We start from the raw sequence: 11737 nt of genomic DNA, 5'->3' as shown, positions 1-11737 counted from the left end.
TATAATGTAGAAATTTTTTGTTGTTGTTGTTTTTGTTTTGACTTTTCTGCATTTTTTACTCTTTATAGCCAAATGTTGACTTGGGTCTACATATTTCCATCTAGGAGGCTTACTGAATTACTTTTGAAGAGCTTTGTAACACACCTAGGGAGTTTTAAGTTTTGTTTCTCTAAATACTTTTCTTTGGAAAACAAGCCCTGGAGAGTTCCTCTAAGCCAATTGTTTCAGTTTTGCATACTGGGTTCTACAGGACTAGTACATTCACATTGGGTAACTATAAGGGATGGAAAATTTTAAAAATAGATCCTAACAAGATGAAACTCAAGCCATTTTAACAAATACTTTTTTTTTTCTTTTAAACATCTAGGTCTATCTTAGACCACTTCTGGAAGAGATACAACTTGGTAACAAACACTTTAGACCACAAAGTTAACATTCAGTTACATGTCTTAGAACAAACTTCTCAACCTGTTAAAATAAGCCAATGTGAAATTAGAAAAAAGATTATTAGCTCTGCTTTAGTGCTTAAAGTATCACAGCATCACTTAAAAGAAATCTTATCTCCCCATTAAGGAGTTATTGTCATGCCATAAAGACTGTTTAATAAATATTAACAAAAACAAAGAACAAAAAAAAAATCCTTGAAAACATATCATGAATGAAGGTGAGGCAGAGAACACATGTATGAGTGGTTCTTGAGGCTTAGTCTACTTCTTCCATGCGTGACGTATCCTCATGTCCTTCCAAGGGTGGTATCTCTTGCATTATAGAAGTGCTGGTGTCATCATTGGTGGGATCATCCTTATCAATACCTAGACTAAGTTTGATCATCCCGTAGATCCTGTTAGCATGGGTCTGGGGATCTTCTAAACTGAACCCAGAAGAAAGGAGTGCAGTTTCATACAGCAAGATAACCAGATCTTTCACAGTGTCACATGACTGGAGCAGGCCCTTACCACTCTAATGGAAATGACCATCTACACTTTCAGAAGATTTTTCTGTTTTTTCAGAAGGCACAACTCCAGTTGCTTTTGCCTTATGGTCTTCATTAATGGAGTGGTCAGGGTTTATCTCCAGGTGTTTCTTCACTACCATGTAATCCATTATCGAGTTGTCACTCAGAGCTTGAGCTTTCATGATTCTTTCCATGTCTGCTGTCCAGCCATATGTGCTTGTGATGACACAGCATGGGGAGATCACCAATCCATTTGATACAACCAGCTTTTCAACCTTTTACTCTGAGATATCCTTCATGATTTTGCAGACATTTTCAAACTTAGTCTTTTTTCTCTTCCTGTTTCTTCTTCTCTTCTTCAGCCTCTGGAAGATTCAAGCCCTCTTTGGTGACAGACAACTAAAGTCTTCCCCTCAAATTCCTTCAGCTTTTGGACACAGTACTCATTGATAAGCTTGATCATGTAGATCAGTTCCAAACCATGCTTCCAAAGACACTCCACAAAGGCAGAGTTAGCTACCTGGTTCTTGGTCTCACCTGTGATATAGTAGATGTGTTTCTGGTTTTGCTTTATTCTGGTTCAATAGTCCTTGAAAGAGACAACCTCATCCGCAGAAGCAGAGATGTAGTATCTTTATTTTCTTTTTCTTCAGCCTCATCATCACTGACTTCTTTATTAAGTTCCTTCTTCACAAAGAGAGTAATGGGATAGCCAATAAACTGGGAATATTTCTTCACAATCTCCTTTATTCTCTCCTTCAAGTACTCAGTTTTGTCTTCTTTCAGATGCAGGTAACATTTGTACCATGACCCATTGGTTCCCCTGTGTCAGTTCTGATGGTGATGGAGAAGCCCCCCCCTGTCAAGGACTCTCAGTCATACTACTCAGTCAGGATCTTTTTTCAACCACCTATATAGAGTAAAACTTTCTAGGCAATTGGATACCCAGAATAAAAACCCACAATGAACTGGCAAATTATGGAGATGTTGTGCCAGCTTGCAAAGTCTCTATGAACGCTTTGGTCCCAGACTTGGTGATAGTACCAAAGTTATTGATCAAATCAGACTTGGTCATCATTCCAATTCCAGTATCCACAATCTTGAGGGTTTGGTCTTATTTGTTTGGAATGAGATTAATGCATAGCTCCTTCCCCAAATCTAACTTACCGAGGTCCATCAAGATTTTGTGTGATTTTGTCCAGGCCTTTTGAGGACTTGGAAACTAGCTTCGGCAGGAAGATCTCTTTGTTGGAGTAGAAAGTGTTGATGATCAACAAAATCAACTGGGCAATCTCTACCTAGAAAGTGAAGATCTCCACTTGCTCCCTGGGCTGATCTTGGGTCTATGTCTCCTCCTGCATTTTGGCTGGGCAACTGCATGGGCTACGTGGTATAGCAGCACCAGGATGCTGAAGCAACTCTATAATGTATAATCTTAAAACTAGGATTTGGAGCCTGTGCTAATATATGAGGGTAAATTAAGAAAATATAAGGTATTCAAATTTCCTGGGTATACCTAATAGAAATTTAGAGTATCTTATTTTATTCATTTTTTTTGTTTTGTTTTAGACAAAACTCAAGATTTTTTTACTTTGCATCTAAGTATTTTAACTCAAAAATTATATAATATTTCAGAAAATTGCTGGTTGATTTATTTCAGTCCATAAATTTTTGAATATTTGTTTATTATTGAAAACATTCTGTGTATCCAAGGTTATACAACATGTATTCTGTTTTTTTTTCTTTGTTTTTTTTTTACTTTCATTTACTTTCTTATACTCCTCTACCATGTGTGGCAAACAAACCATGAGCTGAGTGCCTGTGACTTGTGCTTGTCTAATCCCTTCCTATCACATGTGGGAAGCAGCTGTGATTGTGTCCAACCAAGAAAATACAACAAATTATGGAATAGCACAGCACACATTTGTTTGCCTTTCTTTCTCTCTTTTTTTTGTTTTTGTTTTTGTNTATATATATATATATATATATATATATATATATATATTACTATATATATTATTATAGTATACTATATATATTATTATATAGTATAATTATATTATATAGTATACTATATATATTATATAGTATATATAGTATATTATATAGTATACTATATATATTATAATATATATAGTATACTATATATATTATTATATATATAATATATTATATAATATATATATATTAACCAATCTTCTCTAAACACATATATTGATATGACTTTTCAGCTCCACTGGGCAAATACCAGGGATCATAGTTATAGGATCATTTCATAAGCCTCTGTTTTGTTTTATAACAAATAGTCACACTATCTTCCAAAGGGACTGTACCAGTTTGCATTCCCACCAATAATGAGTTGTCCTGCTTGTTCTTTGTATTTTTACTGATAGTTGATCAGATATTTATTTATGCAAACATTTTTCCCAGGTGTTAGCTTGTTTTTTCATTGTCTTGACAATGTCTTTCACAGAGAAGAAAGTTTCCATCATAATTTTTGTTTCTTTCATGAATTGTACCATTGGTGTCATATGTAAAAACTATCACCAAAATAATCATCTAGACTTTTTCTTATGTTGTATTTCAGCAGCTTTAGAGCTTTGAATTTGACAAGGAGTTCTTTCATCCATTTTGAATTAATTTTATTTTTGTTGTTGTTCCAAGGTTTGAACTCAGGGGCACTTGGCCACTGAGCCACATCTTCAGCCCTATTTTGTATTTTATTTAGAGACAGGATCTCATAGAATTGCTTAGCTCCTCACTGTTGCTGAGGCCGGTTTTGAACTCATGATCCTCCTGCCTCTGCCTCCTGAGTCACTGGGATTACAGGTATGAGCCACGGCACCCAGCTTTGAGTTAACTTTTGTGAAAGATTTTGGGTTTGTGTCTGGATTCTTTTTTCCTGTGTCATGTGGAAATCCAATTTTTTTCCAGAATAATTTGTTAAATACATTCTCTTTTCTTCATTATATTTTGTTGCCTTGTCAAAGATTTGTTGAATATATTCGTGGGCATCTATTTCTCAACATTTTATTCTGTTACTTTGATCTTTTTTTTTTTTTTCCTATTCTCTCATCAGTACCAAACTACCTTAATTACTATGGATTTAGATTAAGTCTTAAACTCAGTTAGTATTAGTTTAACTCTGCACTTCTTCACCACTGTCTTGTTATTCTGAGTCTCCCCTCCTCCCTCTCTCTATCTGTCCACCCTAATTATATAAAGCAGGGTTTATTTAGAAAGGAGTAGCATAGACTTCTCCCAGAAGGAAGAAGGGGCCATAGCTGGTATCCTGGTATCCCAAGAAGCATTCTGTTTTTTTATATGTCCTAGGATTGCTTTGTTCTCCTGCCCTCTTCCCCTTATCTCTCTCCCTCCTGCATATGTGACTAGGCCCAGGAATGCTCCCTGGGATGGCCAAAAGGTGGGAAACAAGTGGGCTGAAAGGGGAAGGGAAGGATGGAGCAGTCAAGGACACATTATTAACAACCTCATAGCTCCCTATAGGGAAGGGCAATTCCTGGGACAGGTTACCTTAGCAACTGGTTGGAGCAGGGACAGGTATCCTGATAAGGTGGAGGAAGGGCTCTATCTTTTGACACTAGTTTTGTTTTTACATTTTAGTATTATAAATAATGGCTATGCACATAGATGCATAAATAAATCTTTGAGACCTAGCTAACTCATGTGGGTCTATATTGAAAACTGGAATTTCTGGATCATATGGTAATTATATTACTAATTATTTTGAGGAACAACCATATTTTTTTCCACAGTGTCTGCACCATTTTACATTCCTACTGACAATGCACAAAGTGTTTGAATTTTTCCATATCCCTGCGAATATTTTTCCTCATTTTTCACCTTAGTTAGCTATAGTCAACCTACTGTGTGTGAGAGGCTACATTGTCAAAAGTAATTTTCACAAAAATTTTCTCACTCATCATAAAATTTCTATACTTTGACATATACTCTTATTATCTTCATGTTTGAAGTATAGAAATTCATTTCTCTTAACTAAGACTCTTTTGAAGCAAGTATTTTAATCCTAGTCTTTTGGGCTGAAGTCACTGATTCTCTCAACCCTCTTTTACTATATTTGCCACCTCTCCATGGCATAGAAGGGCCTCAACATCTCAATAATCTGGTTAAGTGGCAGTGATTTTGACTGACATTAAAGGCTAAAGTTGCAACACAAGTAGAGAAATTCCAGTTTGAATAGCATAAATAATGTTCATGTTTCTCTCCACATTTTGAAGACAGTCAGTTCTTTCAACTGCTTTTCAGAGAAATGTAGCAGGAAGCAAATCCACATCTTCAGCCTCTGAGTAATAACTTGACACACTGCTTTAAAAGAATCCTAGCTGTGTCGTTTCATAACTTGTATGTTTGAAAGCTTCTGATGATTTTTCTGCATGTAGAGAATGCTTTTGCCTTATTTGCCACTGCAGTTTGCATGACTTCAAACATTCTGCTCAGGAAAATTTCAAGCACTCAGCTCTTTTCAAAAACAACGATATCTGCTCTGCATTGAAAGGATCATCACCACTAGTAAGAATTTTCCTTGAGCTAGGTTGCTTTTCAAGACCAAGTGTGCTCCATCCTTTTGGTCTCTTCCAGTTCCAGCTACTCACTATTCATTTCTGAAACCTTTGAGGCCATTCCAGGGATCACTGGTGCCACCATCAGGAGTATGTCTTTGTGCCACAGATCATGTTGTTCCCTGCCTTGGAAACCACCTGACAGTGTCACATAACTGGAGCAGACCCTTACCACTCTAATGGAAATGATGATCTACACTTTCAGAAGATATTTCTATTTTTCCAGGAGGCACAACTTCAGTTGCTCTTTAATTCTCTGTTCAATGATCTGTGCTGATCACAGTATACAAGTGGCTGTACTTTGTTATAAAAAACAAAATTTAGTTTTTATAATTCCCATTTAATCAATCCAGTGACATTAGCAAAATTTTTCATATTATGCAGTCCATAATCTCTGTCTATATCTACTTATTTTTTTCCATTCTTATTGCTTTAAATTCATCACATGCATTATTTCTGATCAGATTTAGCAAGAGAATTCACTTCATGTTAGATTAACTTTTCCAAGGAAATAACCAGAAAGTATGAATTTACAGTCATGTGAAACTGTAGTTCTTTGAAGAAGCAGTACCTATATTAAAGATTCTGCAAATTGCTTAACCTTAGCCAAGACCATCATGATTTTAGAGAGGTGGAATGGTCAAGAAAAAAAAATTGTCTTAATATAACTTAGGCCCTTTAATAGTCATTTACTCTTGTATCTGACCTAACATTTTCATTACTATTAGGTAAACCTCTTGGAATATATCATTTAGCTTAGCACACTTCTTCTAGTCTCTACCAACCCTACAGCTCAGGATGCTGTAAGATAACATCTGAAACCCACAAAGAGTGTTTCTATGATTTGTTGTATCTAGCATGTCTACCTAGTGCCCCTACCAATACATTTACTGAATGAATTAAGTTATGACTTTGTTCCATGACTATAAAAGCTCATGTAACTTCTCCCATGGCAGAATATGTCATTGAGAATAACTTAAATTCTTGCTGCTGGGCCACAGTCACTCATATTTGGCTCATACTAAACTATGTTCTTATTTTTTCTTAAATCAAAGTCTTTATCTTGACAGTCTAATAATACAAATAAAATAACAGAAGAAGGAATACATAGTTTGAATTAGAAAACTAGTTTGAAAGAAGCAATGTGTGACAGTAAAAATTCAGCCTCAAACCCACTTAATATACTTAGGTTATTCACTGGCAAAAATGACTGTCATTAGGAAATTCTGAATAGCATATGATTATACAATTATAAGAAGTTATTTCTGGTTATTGGACACTCAAAAAATACATTTGGAAGGCAAATGTTAGAAAAGAATAAGAATTGTGAAATCAAGAAGAAGTGTCTTAATCTCCTTTACTTCCCATGTATGCTTACTCTTATGTACTTTTTGTTTTGCAAAGAGATGAGGCTTTACTGTAGATACGCACCTGCTTCCATAATTTATATTTTTTTGCTTATCTCTCCAATATCAAACTAATGCTGAATATACATATATACTGACTACAAAATTAATATCCCAATTCCAGACCTTTCCTAATTCTGTTGCGGCCTTTAATACCTAATGGCATGCTTGAAATTTGCATGGGATATCTATTTGATATTTTAACATGAAATGTCAAAGCAGAAATCCAAGTGTTAGCCCAATACCTCCGCATCCACCATCACTACCCAACTGCTCCCCAAACAGCTTTCCTCAATCTCATGCACAGTATATTTTTGTTTTAAACTTACTCAGACCTATAACACTGAAGTCAACTTTGGCTACTCACATTCTCTTCACCCTCAAGATGCAAAACCAGAAGAACAAACAACCTAATAAATAAATGGACGAAGGAGCTGAATAGACATTTCTCAGAAGAAGATATACATTCTATCAACAAATATATGAAAAAATTTTCAACATCTCTAGTAACTAGAGAAATGCAAATCAAAACTACTCTTAAGATTTTATCTCATGCTAGTCAGAATGGCAATTATCAAGAATACAAACAACAATAAGTGTTGGCAAGGATGTGGGGGAAAAGGCACACTCATATATAGATGGTGGGACTGCAAATTGGTTCAGCCAATATGAAAAGCAGTATGGGGATTCCTTAAAAATGTTAGAATGGAGCTACCATTTGACCCAGCCATCCTACTCCTTAGTCTATACCCAAAGAACTTAGAATTGGCATACTGTAATAATGCAACCACACCAATGTTTATACCAGCTCAATTCACAATAGCTAAATTGTGGAATCAACTTAGATGCCCTTCAATAGATGAATGGATAAATAAATTGTGGTATATATACATAATGAAATATTACTCAGCATTAAAAGAGAATAAAATTATGGCATTTGCAGGTAAATGGATGGAATTGGAGAATATCATGCTTAGCTAAGTAAGATAATTCCAAAAAAAAACAAAGGCCAAATGTTCTCTCTGATAAGTGTATGCTGACCCATAATGTGAAGGGGGGTGGTGGAAAAAAATGGAGGAACTTTGATTGAACAAGTGGGAAGGAGGTGTGGGGAGGGGGAATGGTGGCAGGAAAGATGGTAGAATGAGATGGACATTATTACCCTAGGTACACATATGACTGCACATATGGTGCAATGCTACATTGTGTACAACCAGAGAAACAAAAGGTTGTGCTGCAATTGTGTACAATGAATCAAAATGCATTCTGCTGTCATATATGCCTAATTAGAATAAATAAATAAATAAAGATGTAAATCCATTAGAATATGTTGTTGCTCCTTCTACCCAAATACATCCAGAGTCTGGTCAATTCTCACTGCTCCGCCTGCTCTGTGAACCTGGCCTCCAATCAAGACCTCACTAAGTCTTATCTGTACTAATGGCATAACCTTTTCTTGTTTATTCATTTCCCTTCCCTTCTCCATACCACACAGAGGTGCACATTATTTTAAAACATAAATCCACATCCTATTACTCCTTTTTCAAAATCTTGCAATTTGAAAATCTCCCATTTAACTCAGAATAGATGCAAAAAAATCCTCACCAGGATTTGTGAAGCCATGTTTCACCTGGACCCAATCCCTTTCTGTTAGCTTATGCCATTTTCCCAGCAGCTCAACTCTCTCTGGTTATATTCTCTTCCTTACCATCTCATACACATGACAGATATGCTTTACCCTAACACTGTAACACTGGAAGGTCCTTCTTTCAGGAAAGATCCTTCAACAGGTATCACCAAGGTTTACTACTACTTCCTCAAATTTATAATCAAATGTCTCTGCAAGGCCTACCCTAACAACTCTATTTAAAATTTCTCTCATTCCTCTTCTTTGCTACACTCCTTTATTTTTCATTTATATGGCCTTTACATCCTTGGAATATAGTGTTTAGTTTAGTTTATTATATTTGGTGTCCATCTCCATCTGGTAGAATCTAGCAGCCTGAGCAGAGCTCTCACTCTGTATCATGAGTCTCTTGAATTGTGGCTACATGCTGAAGTTGTTTGTTTTAGTCAGCTTTTTTGTCACTATGATTAAAAGATCCCACCAACATAATAGTAGAAGGGGGAAAGTTTATTTGGAGGCTTATGGTTCTAGAGTTTTTAGTCCATAAACAGCCAGGTCCATTCCTTGGGGCTCAAGATGAGGCTGAACATCATGGTGGAAGAGTTTAGCAGAGGGAAGCAGCTCACATGGTGATCAGAAAGCAGAGAGCAAGACTCCACTCACCACATACAAATATATACCCAAAGCCCCATGCCCAATGTTCCACCTCCTCCAGTTACCAGTCAAACCCATCAGGGGATTAATTGACAGACTGGGTTATGGTTCTCACAACCCAATCATTTCTTCTCTGAACTTTCTTGTATTATCTCACATGTGAGTCTTATCCAAACCAAAACAGTGTTCAAACCACAAATCTTTAATAGAAATAAGCTTTGATGTTCCTGGGGTTAATCAATGAAGGTAAAAATGTGAATGAAAGAAACCCCAGCTTTAGTGAGTTCACAAATTAATTTTCAGAATGCTTTAAATTCCTCCCTAAAATATTAGAGGAATTTAAAATACCATCTGCATATAGAAAAAATGTTAGAGGACTTTTATTAGATTTAAATTTGTCCTAATTGCCTCCATTTCTGGGAAAGAAAATCAAGAGGTGACAGAGGTGGCTACTCTTCTTTCTAGCAGCACATTTTGATAGCAGAATCCACTGACACCCCTAATCCTGGAAGTTGTCCTTCTTGAAGTCTTTATTTCCAAAATGTCTTATTCAAAAAATTCAGTGGAATAAAAAATAAAGGTAGTAATAGTATTCATTTTTTGAGCAGTAATTCAATGCTATCTGCTAGAGCCAATGCTAGGAAAAAATTCCTATCATTTAACTTAAATCACATAGACAACTTGAAGAAATAATGTTACTTTGTGTGAATAAATTTTTTTTTCTTAAATAACTTTGTGGAAACTATTTGGCATTAAAGATTCAGTGGTCTTTTATTATGGTTTACATTCTACTAGGTTCAAAGGAAAGTAGTTTTTGTGGTTATGGTCAGGAGACAACTCTGGTTACCAGGCCTTCACCTTCATTTTCCTCTCATCTGACCGTCTCTAATTTTAGATGCTTTATCTCTTAGAAATCTAATGATCTCAACCAGATTTATGATTAAAATTTTGTTTCAACATTCAATTTAAGTGGAACTACTTGCAACTTGTAAATGCTATTTGGGGCAAAGGGACCCAGTGGCAGTTGTGATCATTCCTTTTGTTAGTTTACAGAGTAGCATCCACTCTTTCAAAAATCTGACTACCCTAAAGTGGTACTGTCAGGTAAAAGGAGATACCTTAAAATTTTGCCCTGTTGAAAATTAAAGTTATTAGACCTTCAGAGATACCTCATTCACATTTTTATTTTAAAAAGTCAATCTAAACTAGAAAATAAAACAAGATAATGTTGGCTTTGATAATATATCTGCCCGACTGCCCATCCATCCATCGATCCATCCATCCATCTTTCCATCCACCTATGTATGTCACTACCTTTGTCTGCCTCTATATATGTCTGTGTATTTATATTTGCATATCTATCTGCATATTTATCTGTGTATGTATGTACATATACATGCAAGTATCTATCAATCTATATATTTTTCATTACCTTCGTATATATGTGTCTGTCTGTAGGACTGAGCCCTCATTTGACATTTTGATTATTATAGGGAATCTATTTTAACTAACCTCCCTTAATAGCAAGGGTCCAGATATTTTATAGCCTTATCATATTAGAAGTTAGTACACATAAACATGGATATTATCCTAGAACATGAACCAGTTAGGGATTTAGATAGTAATGGCCTTTTTGGCAATCCTTTTCTAGCCGTGCTTCTTAAATGCTCTTTGAACCTTATCTTTTCCATGATTTGCTTACTAATATGATGCATGAACCTTCAGCATCTACTAGCAAACATATTTGCTTGACTTTTGCATTTTTACGTTATTTGTCCATAGCCTTGGGATATAGCCATCTGAGGGTGAAAACCCAGCAATTCTCCTGGGCTTGAACCTCACCTCTAAGGACTTTAGGAAGCAATATGAGAAAAGTCAATTTCCCTTAATTTGGGGAACCTGGAATGAACACAGTTTTAAGCAGAGAAGAGTCATCTTTATCCTGGAACTCAGCAATTAACATCACCTTCTTTTCAGTGTCTGAGAATCCTATACTGCTTCCCAGCTCTCTTTAGGANTAAGGAACAAAATCTATTTTTCCTTTGACTTCTTCCAGGAACCATTCAAAGACCTTTTATGTTGTCATTCAAGTTAGAAGGCAGCTCTTGGGCCTTCTCAGACATGCAGAAATTCAGGATCTGTTTCCTGAGCCCCAGTTTTGATAAATTGCATGGTGAAGAAATCCTGAAATCCTGAAAACTAAAACAAGTAGGCAATTTCAAAGTAAAAACTATTTATTAATTTCTTCATCAATAGATAATAATTTATTTTTAAAGTTACAAATCAAGAAAATTAAGTTTAAAGCTTAAATAATATAAGAATTTTAAAAGACTTTCCAATTAAAGAAAGAAAGAAAAGAAGGCCAAAACTGTATTATCAAAAGGGGGAAAATAAAGATTTATAAAAAAGAAACGGAGCTGGGTGCAATGGTACAGGCCTATAATCCCAGCTACTCAGATATCTGAGCCAGAATGATTGTAAGTTCAAGGTTGAA

At 35.6% G+C, this 11737-nt stretch overlaps 1 pseudogene; it reads right to left on the bottom strand.

Annotated features, from left to right (window-relative positions):
* Positions 1–702: 702 nt before the first annotated feature.
* Positions 703–2316, bottom strand: LOC107146292 (annotated as a pseudogene).
* Between the last annotated feature and the right edge of the window lie 9421 nt (positions 2317–11737).

The sequence above is a fragment of the Marmota marmota genome, unplaced genomic scaffold, assembly GCF_001458135.2.
Source record: "Marmota marmota marmota unplaced genomic scaffold, marMar, whole genome shotgun sequence".
NCBI classification, from domain to species: Eukaryota; Metazoa; Chordata; class Mammalia; order Rodentia; family Sciuridae; genus Marmota; species Marmota marmota.
Note: the sequence above shows the minus strand (reverse complement) of the source record. Positions and strands in the feature narration are given on the sequence as shown.